This window comes from Bos javanicus, chromosome 10 (assembly GCF_032452875.1).
Source record: "Bos javanicus breed banteng chromosome 10, ARS-OSU_banteng_1.0, whole genome shotgun sequence".
NCBI lineage: Eukaryota > Metazoa > Chordata > Mammalia > Artiodactyla > Bovidae > Bos > Bos javanicus.
In genome coordinates, this window is record NC_083877.1 from 22,083,824 (window position 1) to 22,095,149 (window position 11,326).

The 11,326-nt window shown below is 43.5% G+C and overlaps 1 long non-coding RNA gene across 1 annotated transcript; it reads right to left on the reverse strand.

Moving 5' to 3' along the window:
* Positions 1–8,833: 8,833 nt before the first annotated feature.
* Positions 8,834–11,229, reverse strand: LOC133255885 (uncharacterized). Its single transcript, XR_009739060.1, has 2 exons — positions 11,139–11,229; positions 8,834–9,159 (listed from the first exon to the last, which is right to left on the reverse strand). It is a non-coding gene; the product is annotated as an uncharacterized LOC133255885 (long non-coding RNA).
* Between the last annotated feature and the right edge of the window lie 97 nt (positions 11,230–11,326).

Consider the following 11,326-nt stretch of genomic DNA (forward strand, 5'->3'; position numbering starts at 1 on the left):
CTGATTCATTTGAAAAGACCCTGATGCTAGGAAAGATTGAAGGTGGGAGGAGAAGGAGATGACAGAGGATGAGATGGTTGGATCGCATCACTGACTCAATAGACATGAGTTTGAGTAAGCTCTGGGAGTTGGTGATGGACAGGGAGGCCTGGCGTGCTGCAGTTCATGGGGTCGCAAAGAGTCAGACACAACTGAGCGACTGAACTGAATTCAACTGATGACCTGGCTGGAACTGATATTAGATCTCTCGAGACAGTACAGAGGTGTTTGTATTTTGTCTTTGTGTGCCAAATCAGCTCTACTGTAGAGGTTGGTCATGAGTAGGAAACTTGAACATATGGAAAATGCCTTTTATAACTAAAGTTAAGAGATCTCTTAAGATGTCCCTGTTACTGAACTGAACTCGTGTCCACTTGCTGAGCAGCAAAGCTAATTTGTTGACACTGGGTTGTGGTGAAGGAAAGTATAGTGGTTATTGTAGGCTCCCAGCCAGAAGTACAAGTGGCTTCTGCTCAGAAGACCTGAACTCCCTGAAGGCTTTCAGGAAAGGGTTATTATATTTTTTCTTCTTAAAAAAAAACTTATTAAAATTTTTTAAAATCAATGTATTTTAATAGATATTGTGACTTCCCTGGTGGCTCAGACAGTAAAGCGTCTGCCTACCACGCGGGAGACCCACGTTCGATCCCTAGGTTGGGAAGATCCTTTGGAGAAGGAAATGGCAATGCACTCCAGTACTCTTGCCTGGAAAATCCCATGGATGGAGGAGTGTGGTGGGCTATAGTTCATGGGGTCGCAAAGAGTCAGACACGACTGAGCACTTTTTTTTTTTTTTAATAGAAGTATAATTGATTTACAATGTTGCATTGGTTTCTTCTGTACAGCAGAGTGATTCAGTTATACACATACATACATTCTTAAAGGCAACATTTGAGGTGAGGGTTACAAGGTGCATGACTTTCTTCTGATTGGTTGGTGGTGAGCTAACAGGGTGAGGTTTCAGGAATTTTAATCATCAGCCTTCTGGTTCCAAGCAGTCTGAGGTCTATGAGCTTGTGTTCAGCATGTAGTCACAATCCTCCACCTGGATTGGGGGCATTAGTTCCTGGAGAACACCTCAAACATAAATTTCAGATCATTATGTATGTCCTTTGGGGAGGAACCAGGGCTGCTTTAAATTGTTTCTTAACTGCCGGTCTTTTGTTTCTGTATTCCCTCATCTCCCTAATGAGTAACCGCTTGGGTCTGCTCTTTGGCACTCAGGGAAGGCCTAGGAGACCAAAGACTTTTTCTAAAAAATGATTTTATTTATTTATTTATTTTTGGCTGTGTTGGGTCTTCCTTGCTGCTCGGACTTTTCTCTAGTTGGGGCTACTCTTCGTTGCAGTAAACAGACTTCTCATTGCCATGGCTTCTCTTGTGCAGCATAAGCTCTGGGCTTGTGGGCTCCAGTAGCTGTGGCTCATGGGCTCAGTAGTTGCAGTTCCAGGGCCCTAGAGCACAGGCTCAAGAGCTGTGGTACAAGGGCATGTGGGCTTTCCCCAGATCAGGGATCAAACTCATGTCTCCTGGCTTGGCAGGCGGATTCTTTACCACTGAGCCACCAGGGAAGCCACAAAGCCTTTTTCTTCAAACAAGAAACGGGGACACAGAGGAGCTTTTGTACGAGGGAGGGTCCTATAGGGCTCTGCTTGGTTTCATCCCCAGAGCTGAGATATCTCAGGGTTAGGCTGGATCTGTTAGAATTATAGAATGGAGAAGACTCTCAGGGCCTGCTCTAGGCAGGCCTCTGGGGAGAAACACAAGGTACTTGTTTCTCCCCAGCTTCAAGACAAAATACACTGTGTACAAGTGTATCTTTTACCTCTAACATATGTGATATTATGTATGATTTAATGTATGATTAAAGTATGAATATGGTCTTTATGAATGGAAACTAATTTTTAACAAACCCTCTTTCCTGTGCCTGTAAATCACATTAAATTTTTCGGAAATAGGTGGAATTGATGACCTGATAACTTATGTCTGCCAGGGATAGATTGTGCTTTGGTTTCAAACGGGTGTCATTGCCTTTTGAATGAACTATGAATAAGGTCTGACCCTCAGATTAAACAAAGAAAGTGAGTAAAATAGCTCTAAAGTCGCTCTCTCCAATATGATAGCTGTTAGCCACATGTGGCTACTTGCTGCTGCTGCTGCTAAGTCATGTCAGTCGTGTTCGACTCTGTGCGACCCCAGAGATGGCAGCCCACCAGGCTCCGCCGTCCCTGGGATTTTCCAGGCAAGAATACTGGAGTGGGTTGCCATTGCCTTCTCCGCATGTGGCTACTTAGATTTGAATTAATTAAAAAAATCAAAGTTCCTTAGTCACATTAGCTACATTTCAAGCACCCAACAGCCACCCACGTGTCTAGTGGCTACCGTATATTGCATGGCACAGAGGCTTTTTTATCATCACAGAAAATTCTTTTGGACAGTGTTGCTCAAGCAGTGAAGATTTCAGTCCCATGTTATGGACAGTGTTTGGCCCTTGGAAAGGACAATATGGTAAACTCTTATGGATGTCAGGGAGGAAGCAAGTTTGAGGGGTTCTCTTTATGGGACTCCCTAAGACTAGAAGGGAAGAAAATGAAAGGAGCCTGTAAAGTTATTCTGTTCTATCAGGGACTACAAGGACAGTTATGTTAGGATGAAGTGATATGGGCTTACTGAAGCTATTTGCTGCTGTACTAGGGCTTAGATCAGAAACTTGATACTTGAGAAATTTGACTTTGTGCTGTTTGCAATTAGATTCCTCAACATTTTTTTTAAAAGAAAATAATAACCTATTTATTATATTAGAAAACAAAGTAAAAGAAAAGAAGATTCCTTTTTCTGTACTCAAACAACAACACTTCTGACACCAAATGTGTGGATTTTCCCATACGAGGCATTTTCCCAGTTCTCAGTCAACACCAACTCGGTGTTCCTAATATTACTCGGTTCTGGCACTGACTGCCCTGACTTAGTGCAGATGCCACAGGTTAAGGACTCAGTCCCACAAGACTCTCCCCTCCTTCTACTTTAGATGCCAATCTCAAGTTCAGGTTTCACCTGTGCCTCTTATCACCGGCTATAACTTGGAGGTTCCCAAGGCCCCCTCCTAAGGTTTGATAACTTACTGCAATGGTTCACAGGCCCCAGGAAAACAATTTACTTACTAATGTTAAAGAAGAAACAACAGGGAATTCCCTGGTAGTCCAGTGGTTAGGACTTCGTGCTTTCACTGCCAAGGATGTGGGTTCAGTCCCTGGTTAGGGAACTAAAAAACAAAAACAAAACAAACAAAAACCAACCAAGCGAAAAAACACAACAGGTCCAAAATGGAGTCACTTGTGCTAAAACCAATTTCTAATTAGACAGTGCAGAATTTTCTAGTCAGGACCAATGAGATGCTTTCCATCCTCCAAAGAAAGATTAGGTAATTTGTCAAAAGGACCCATTCTGTCTCCCATAGGTAGGTTATCTAAACCTGAAATAATCTTTTTATTTATTTATTGCTTTTTTGACTGTGCTGAAAGGCAAGCAGGATCTTAGTTCCCTGACCAGGGATCAAACCTCTGCCCCCTGCTGCAGAGGAAACATGGAGACTTAAGCACTGGACTACCAGGGAAGTCCTGAAATAATCTTTTTTGTTTATGATTTTTTTTGTCTTGCTCCTGAAAACCTCTCCCTTTCTGTAACTCTGGAGCTCTTCTCTACTGGTAAGTTGGGATGCTGCCTGATTCATGAGTTGTTCAGTAAAGGCAGTTAGATCTTTAAAATTTACTTTGTTGAATTCTTGCTAACACTAGATTACTGGTTTATTATAAAAAGATACAATTTAGAAACAGCCATAAGGAACAGATGCACAGGGTGAGATACAGGGGAAAAGGCACATAACTTCCTTTATCTTTTAGATTGTGTCACCCTCCCAGCATCTAAATGTGATCAGCAACTCACAAGTTCTCAGAACCCCTTTGGTTAGAGTTTTTTATGGAAGCTTCATTACATAGGCATGATTGATTATATAATTGTCTACTGGTGATTGAATTCAATCTCCAGCCCTTCTCCCCTCACTGGACCTTGAGAAGGAAACGAAAGTTCCAACCTGGGAATCATGTGGTTGGCTCCCCTGGCATCCAGCCTCCATCCTTAGGGGCTTTCCAAAAGTCACTTCATTAATATAAACTCCAGTGTGGTGAAAGGGCCTTGTTATGAAAAGCAAAAGACATTCCTTCCACCTTTATTGCTCCGGAGCTATTTCAGAAACGGGACAAAAACAAATATAACAAAAGATGCTCCTATTGCTTTTACCACTTAGGAAATAATGAGGGTTGAAAGCTATGTGCCAGACCTGGAGATGAAGAACAAATATGTATTTCTTATTGTATCATACTGTCATACAAAGAAAGGGGGTTTTGGCCACACTAGGCCAAAGTTTAAAGGGTGGAGCTGTTACATGCAATAGCAGAGAGAAGAAAAAAAAGGATTTGAAGGAGAAAGTGAAAATAAAAGGGAAAAGAACTGGAAAACAGACTTTTTCACACAAAGATTATCTTTAGAAGAGTCCTCTTTTTAGGAAGATATATGTTTCTTTTGATAAAGAATGTCATTTCTTACCATAGTGAGATACACCGTACATTCATGGCTTTTGTTTATCAGGGGAACTTCTTGACCTTCCACTTTCCCATTGTTTTATAATGTTGAGTGTTCAAGGGTAGCAGAATATGCCACCCCAAACTATGCCACTTTAGTATAGCATTATTTTGAGCTGAAGGCAACTGAGAAGACACAGATACAAGAAAAGTTCTGGACTTCCCTGGTGGTCCAGTGTTAAGAATTGCCGGCCAATGGAGGGGACACGGGTTCGATCCCTGATCCAGGAAGATTCTGCAGGCTGCTGGGCAACTAAGCCCGTGCTCCACAGCTACTGAGCCCACGTGCTGTAACCACTGAAGTCTGAATGCCTAAAGCCTCTGCTCCACAACAAGAGAAGCCACCTTAATAAGAAGTTCATGCACCACAACTAGAGAAAGCCTGCGAGCAGCAAAGAAGACCTAGCACAGCCAAAACCAAAAATAAATAATTAAAAATAAAGGTTCTCTGCCCTCCTCTTAATTGCCTAAAAGCAGGACAGAAAGGTGTTCCTGCTCCTCTCTCTACTGCTGCTGCTGCTGCTAAGTCACTTCAGTCGTATCCGACTCTGTGTGACCCCATAGACGGCAGCCCACCAGGCTCCCCCGTCCCTGGGATTCTCCATGCAAGAACACTGGAGTGGGTTGCCATTTCCTTCTCCAATGCATGAAAGTGAAAAGTGAATGTCGAGTCGCTCAGTTGTGTCCAACCCTCAGCGACCCCATGGACTGCAGCCTACCAGGCTCCTCTGTCCATGGGATTTTCCAGGCAGGAGTACTGGAGTTGGGGTGCCATTGCCTTCTCCTAGGAAGGACAGAAAACTCTTGACCTTATCAGCCCAGAGAGGGCACCAGAGGAATCTACATAACAAACTTTACTAACTAGCCCTTATTTTTCATTAATGCTTAATATATTTACTTGCTCAACTTCATATATTTACTCACAACTTGCTTTCCTCTGTTATTTCTCTAAAAGTTTATTGCTTTCTTGGGTTAAGATACTACTGTTAAAAACAAGACAACAGGCTCAAAATGGAGTCACTTATGCTAACTTAATTACAATTTCAGTGCTCCCAGAGATGAAATCTTAAACCAGACAATCAGGGATTGCCTGATCAATACTGTGTGCATGCTCAGTCACTTCAGTTATATCTGACTCTTTGCAACCCTGTGGACTGTAGCCTGCTAGGCTCCTCTGTCCATGGGATTCTCCAGGCAAGAATACTGGAGTAGTTTGCTGTACTATTAGGTAATCTGCCTGATAGATCCCTGCCATCCCCTAAAAGGATTTCCCTGGTGGTTCAGATGGTAAAGCATCTGCCTACAATGCAGGAGACCTGAGTTTGATTCCTGGGTCAGGAAGATCCTCTGGAGAAGGCAATGGCAACCCACTCCAGTACTCTTGCCTGGAAAATCCCATGGATGGAGGAGCCTGGTAGGCTATAGTCCATGGTGTTGCAAAGAGTTGGACATGACTGAGCAACTTCACTTCACTTTATTTCATCCCCTAAAGGAAAATGACCTTGCTGTAACTAACCTGATTTTTGTCTAGTATAATTAACTGTTCTGTCTCCTTTCTGCCTATAAAAGTCTCTTATTTTAGATAACTCCTCAGAGCACCTTTATATCTGTTGGTTGGATGCTACCTCATAAATTATTGAATAAAGCCAATAAAATCTTTACATTTGCTGAGTTGGATTTTGCTTTTTAACATTATATAAGCCCAAGTTCTGACCACCCTTTTGAGTCACTACTGACTGTTCCCCATGCATGTGCAATGCACATGTTAAGAAACATGTTGGTTTTCCTCTTGTTAATCTGTCTTTCGTCAGTCTAATTATAGGCTCAATGAACCTGAGTAGAGGGAAATAGTTTTTCTTCTCTAACAGTGTTTTAGTAACAAAAGGTCTAAGTTCTACACTGATTTCAGCTTCAACCTAATTTGATTTGTCCTCTGAAAGCCATAAGAGTTGCAGTCCCTCCAGTACCCATTATTTTGCATGCCCAATTACTGGGGCTCTGTGCTTTGCCCAACTTCTAATTATTCAGAGAAATAACAAAGCAGACATAGTTAATTACCTGGGTTAACGATAGTTAATAAGAACAAATATTTCCTTAATATTTACTTTATGTCAAGTGCTGTGTTAGTTACTGTTAACATTATCTCATTTAATCCCCACAACCTTTGAACTAAAGAATGTCACGCTTGTCATGTATCTCTAAAAGGATTGAGTCATTAGTCACTGTGGTGGCTGACCTTCAACACACTCTGAAAGGAGTTGAGGGCAGAGATCAGGAATGAGGCACTCTGTGCTTTGGGAAAACTGGCAGAACAGGCCTTCAGATGGATATTTTCAGGAGAAAATTTGAATCCAATTGAGACAGGAGGGAAGGAGGCAGGGCACAACCATTAAAATAATGATACACAGGGGAATTTCCTGGTGGTCCAGTGGTTAGAACTTGGTGCTTTCACTGCAGGGGCCCAGGTTCAACCCCTGATGGAGGAACTAAGATCCCACAAGCCATGTGGCCTGCCCTCCATCCCCCTCCCTTCCCCCTCCCCCCACACAAAAAAATAGAGGATAAGAAAAATACCATTTAGAACCAAGTAGGCCCAAGATGGTGGGAGATTCAAATTCCAATAGACCTTGAGCCTCATTATAAGCTCACTGTAATACATGTGCATGCTCAATGACATACCCGCAGGCACCATAACAGTTCTGAGATTGGCCATCAAAGCCCAAAAAGTGAGAGGTAAACCAATTTCTAGAAACCCCCACTCCTTTTCCCAAATAGTTGGAATGATCTTCCTACTTGTTAGCTTATGAAATTACCCAACCTATAAAAACTATCAACCATGGGGCTTCTCTCCGAGATGGCCCACACTCTGTCTATGGAGTATGTAACTCCCTCAATAAATCTGCTTTCACTCTACTTCATCTAGTTCTTGAATTATTTCCTTTAGGAAGCCAAGGACCCTCACTTTGTGGCTTATCCCAGGGTCTTGCCGAAGACTTGGGAAGTGACCATCCTCTCATGCCCCATTTTCCTGCAACACAACTTCTTGCATTTCCCCATGCTTAGAAAAGCACTAAAATCATTAACTAAGATATCTGTGCCTTGTGACTAGCAGTAGCCCTCTACCAAGATGTGCTTGACGGCACTTACCCACTCTCTTCTCCACAATCAAAGACATGATCACCTCTCCCCTACCTCTTCAGAGCAGTTCCTCAGAGCTACCTGAGACAGTCTCTTGGGCTATGCTGCTGCTGCTAAGTCGCTTCAGTCGTGTCCAACTCTGTGCGACCCCAGAGACAGCAGCTCATCAGGCTTCCCTGTCCCTGGGATTCTCCAGGCAAGAACACTGGAGTGGGTTGCCATTTCCTTCTCCAGGGCATGAAAGTGAAAAGTGAAAGTGAAGTCGCTCAGTCGTTCCCGACTCTTAGCGACCCCGTGGACTGCAGCCTACCAGGCTCCTCTGTCCATGGATTTTCCAGGCAAGAGTACTGGAGTGGGGTGCCATTGCCTTCTCCGATCTTGGGCTATAGTCCTCAGTAAATCCCCAAGTAAAACTGAAACTCACAGCTCTCACATTGTGCATTTTTACTTCAGTCAACAATCCAATAAGCCAGGTATTGTTCTTTACATCTTGAACAAGAGGAAAATGAAGCTGTCAGACTAACTAACTTGTTCTGGATTAGAGAACCAGTCAACAGCAGGGCTTCCCTGGTGGCTCGGTGGTAAAGAATCTGCCTGCCAATGCAGGACACATGGGTTTGGTCTGGAAGATTTTCTGGAGAAGGAAATGGCAACCCACTCCAGTATTCCTGTCTGGGAAATCCCAAAGACAGAGGAGCCTGGCAGGTTACAGTCCACGGGGTCGCAAAGAGTCGGACATGACTTAGCGACTAAACAACAACAAAACAGCAGAATCAAGGCTCAAATCCAGGATTGTCTGAGTCTTGAGTATGTCCACTACTTAGGATGTGACTTTTTACATAGAGATTCTGATTTAAAATATTGAAACTAACACTAGTATTAACAATTTCCCACTGAGAGATCAGTCAAAAAAATGTTTCAATGATTATAGAATTGTTGCTGGAAGGGGGACCCCTTCCAGGGCCCAAAACTGGGCTCTTTTCTAACACTCGGAAATGAATTGTCCGAGGAGACACATGTGCTGACAAAGCAAGAGATTTTATTTGGAAAGGGCACCGGGGTGGAGAGCAGTAGGGTAAGGGAACCCAGGAGAACCGCTCTGTTGCGTGGTTCGCAGTCTCGGGTTTTATGGTGATGGGATTAGTTTCCAGGTGGTCTTTGGCCAATCATTCTAATTCAGAGTCTTTCCTGGTGGCACACGTATCGCTCAGCCAAGATGGATGCTAGCGAGAGGGATTCTGGGAAGTGTACGGACACGCGGTGTCCTCGGTGTCTCCTTTCGACCTTTCCGGAACTCTTCCAGTTGGTGGTGGCTTACTAGTTCCATATTCCTTACCAGGATCTCCTGTCATAAAACAACTCATGCAAATAGTTATTATGGTGCCTGGCCAGGGTGGGCGGTTTCAATCAGTGTGCTTCCCCTAACAGAATAATAAACTGAACACAGAAGACTACTTGCTGTTTTAAGTAGTCGAGAAAGCTTTAGTTCATTATATCTGTGTTTGACTTTGCAGATCTCAGAAAAGGATGTATTCAGTAAGTGAATTTGATGTTTTTCATCTCTTCCGCTTTCCCCCTTTGGGAGTTCCTGTGGAGATGCTAATGATGATAGTAGATAAGGATCAAAGGTAGACAAAACATAAGGGATAGACTACTGGAAGGAGCCCGGATGATTCCCCTCAGGAATCCACTCCTAAATGATTAAACAGCATCCGCCTAGTCTTTAAAGTTTGAAGTTGAATACTGGTGAGGAAGCTATCGTCCTACTTACTGATGAGGCAGGGAGAAAGTTTCAACTTGTCAGAGAAACTGAGGCTTCTTGCCTTATTATATTGAAATTCAGAACTGGCATGGTTATGCACTTTTTTCTCAGCAATATAAGAGAGTTTAGATTGAAGTTCTGATAACAGTGTAAATCTCCATGAGTGTGAATATGAATATATCTTCAAATAGATTATAAAGTTTTTTGAGGACATGGATTACATCTCTTCTTTCTAGAACTAAGCAAGGTTTTGCTCATGACTGTTAATCAGTACATTTGTGATGCTCATTTGGTTCCAGTTTAAACACAAATAAGAAGTGAAAATGAATGAAGGAAACTTGCTGTTTTAGGAGTTTTGCTTGAATGCCTAGAATCAAAGTTATTAAATGTAAGCTGTAAAAATACCTGGTTCATGTACTACTTGTAGCTCAGAGGGAGAAAGACTAGGTCTGGAAGGTCAGATTCATATGAAATTAAAACGCAGAAAATGCCAGAAATTAAGGTATATCTTATTTTTCAAAAAGTTAAAATGCTAGATATGAATAGTTGATCTCACTTGTTAAAATACAAACCCTCAAACCTTCATAGTTTCCTCTGCAAAATAAGTTGGAGCTGGTAGGGTTTGAACAAGGCACCAGGCAATGCTCTTACAGGCCTTTCAGAGCTGTCATTCTGGGATAGTACGACAGGTTCAAGATGATAGCTTGGGAATAGAAGGCTGCTAAACTTAGAGAAGGAAATGGCAACCCACTCCAGTGTTCTTGCCTGGAGAATCCCAGGGACGGGGGAGCCTGGTGGGCTGCCATCTATGGGGTCGCACAGAGTCGGACACGACTGAAGAGACTTAGCAGCAGCAGCAGCAAACTTGATCATATACCCTTATGCAATTTAATGGACTTTCTCCCCGCCCCTGCCCATCACCAGCTCTTTTAAGACTATATCATATTTCCCTGAGGATACCTACAATCTAGCATAACGACCTGCTGCTGGAGTGGGTTGCTATTTCCTTCTTCAATGCATGAAAGTGAAAAGTGAAAATGAAGTCGCTCAGTCGTGTCCAACTCTTAGCGTAACGACCTACAATTTAGCAAAATGGGGGCTGGAGGAGGCGTCCAATAAATGTCTGCTGATTGAATGAACACCTGCGGGACTAGATTTTACCGCACTTATTTCTAAGCGTCCTCAAGAGGTCAGCTCCCAAATCGAGTTCAGGGTCTGGCGGAGGTTCCCGCACCTTCGCACCGCACTTGCCTTCTGCAATAACCGAGTCTAAACTGATGCCTTCGCAGTGACCGGCTCCGGTGGTTCTCACTGCGGGACAACTTGAGTTCCTCTAATGATCTGGGACAGGCATCTGCAGTCAGTGCCCTTAACAGATTTAGGGCCGAGCGGGTACCGAAACCCAGGAAGCGCCAGACATTGACTTAAAGCAGATCCAATTAGGACGCCCAAGAACCAAAGAAAGCCGGAACCCTCGGGTAGCCACGCTGTCCGCTGAAAAACCTATCCTCCTCTTCCTCCCACGCTACCCTGTTGCTAGAGCAACTGTGGGCGTCACTAACCTGACGGCGGAAACAGGACAAAAAGAGTACACGTCTCCAGCTACAGGACAGATCCGTTGCGCAGGCGCACTAGCTTTCTCTGGCTATAGTTCTCATGCAGTAGACGTATTCTGCGTCTGCGCATTACTTATTTCGCGCCTTGGCCGGCCTATACGCCTGCGCAAAGTGGCAACTCGAGGAGGGCGGAG